The following is a 2313-nucleotide window of genomic DNA, read 5'->3' on the forward strand; positions in this document are numbered from 1 at the left end:
AAATGCTTCGCATAACCAACTTGTTCGATTTGTGCACTAGCTATATATCATCACTTTATATACGTACTGTAAATTGTGGCGATGATATATGGCTGTGCTCTAAACATTTTTAGTTGTGTACTTGTGTCTGTTAATAGTTTTCTTGCAAGGGCTGCAAAATTTCGTAATTTATATATCAAAATATCAATATTCTTGTATGACAAATTGAAAATTACAAAACAAGAAATGATAATTTCATCAATATTGTCGGATCAAATAGTGTGTTGTCGATAAATTCAGAAATAATTTAGAAATATGCTGAGACAGATAATACATCAAAATAATGTTTTCATTAAGAACCCTTAATTAATATGCAAGTCCGGGTTAAATTATAACTTTGATTTATCAAAAACAAAAAAAATGGATTTTACGGACCTATTGGAATAGATTTTCAGGAATTGACAGAATTACTACATCTAATCAGCTCCACTTTCTTTTTCTTACTCACACGACAAAATTGAGTGAAAATGGGAAGCCTCAGGAAAGTTTTCAACTCATTCGATTTATAAAATTCTTAACTTTGGTGGATATCAACCAAAACATGCCATGATATGGTGGAACTTGCCGGTACCACCAAAAATCAGATTATTCATGTGGCTAGTTTCGCATAATATCATCTTAACCAAAGACAATTTAGCCATTAAAGGGTGGGTTGGAGACCCCAAATGTCAGTTCTGTTCACACAATGAATCAATTGACCATCTCTTTATCACTTGTACATTAGCTCAACAAATTTGGTTTTGGTTAGGAAAAAATCAATTTATAATGCAATCATGGACAACTTGGAATAGTATACTTGCATTTGCTTATTCTCTCGATGTCATAGATAGAACATGATTCTTAATTATCCTTAGTGCAGTTAGTTGGAGTTTGTGGAAACATAGGAATGAGGTTTGTTTCAATAATTGTGCTATTAAAAGTGCTAGAAATTTGATTTTACTAATTAAATCTCTTTGTTCTTATTAGGCAGGAAACATGAGCAAGAAAGTCAAGAATGCTGTTGGAGAGTGGCTCTCGGTCATAGAAGATGTCATTCCTTTGAACCAGTACATGCCATTGGAGCTAGTACCTTTCCATTCGGGTGTAGAGGTCTTTAGACAGCAAGGTTTTGCTGCTGCCAACGTGTTACCGTAGTGGAAAATGAAGATGCTTCACCAATTTTGTCGTATAGTTATACTTAGCCTTAGCTCAATATTTTGTGGCTTAGTTTTTAGCAAATTTAACATATTTTTGGTGCCTTGCTAATAGCAAGCTTTGGTGGTTATATTGCATGTTACTCAATTTTTGTTCTGTAAGGAGTGATAATGAACTCATTAGGTTGGATAAATAAAAACTGGTCTTTGTAATTATTATATTTCAGCAATGAAATGGGCATTTTTTGCCTTTTAAAAAAAAAAAAAAAATTTACGGACCTATTATCTCGTTAAGGAAAAAAAAATAACAAATATGTTCATGTTTATATTGTCATGATGTCTAAGAGATCATTAATATTGACATGTAATTATGTTTTGTCGTTGCTTTGACATAAGAATAAGTACATTCAATTCTAAAGCAAGTATATGACTTATTTTTGTTTTTAAATTATAAATATTTATTATTCTATCAATATAAATATAATGCCAAATTATGTGAAAAAAATTCTTAATCGGTGCATGATGATTATCTCTTTCTTAGTTATAATTTTGTTAATATGTTGAAGATAAAACTAAAATAAAAAAGTTTATCCAAGAACATTCAATCAAAATTACAATTTATACAATTAACAAAACATGAATGTAAAAAAAATGAGATGATTGGGGTGGATTTATAATTGGGCAAACTTAAAGAAATTAGTCAAGTTTTTTGATAAAAATTGTTAACCCAACCATTGCAAACTCCTACCTTTTTTTCGCTAATATCAAATATTTATTTTTTCATTGTTTTAAAAATTATGAAAAGTAATCCTGATAATGTTTAACAGTTTAAATTGACATAAACCTAATAATTTATTCCACAAAAGTGGAAAGAAGCATCTAAGAAGGAAACAGAGTGACGCTAAAGAAGAGAATTCCTGATTAATTAATCTCAACCATCAAATGAGAACATCAAAAATCCAAATAAAAGGTGACTTGGAAACCCAAAATTGCAGCTGTATGTTATACTTTTCTATAAAGTAAAAGTTGCAGGCTGGAAATATATGAAATTCTAAATTCAATAAAAATATTGTGCTAACTATTTCAAAACAAGACAGAGATTGTAATTAGACTTTAGCATGTGATACGCCAATTATTTGGT

The sequence above is a fragment of the Carex rostrata genome, chromosome 11, assembly GCF_964058835.1.
Source record: "Carex rostrata chromosome 11, lpCarRost1.2, whole genome shotgun sequence".
NCBI classification, from domain to species: domain Eukaryota; kingdom Viridiplantae; phylum Streptophyta; class Magnoliopsida; order Poales; family Cyperaceae; genus Carex; species Carex rostrata.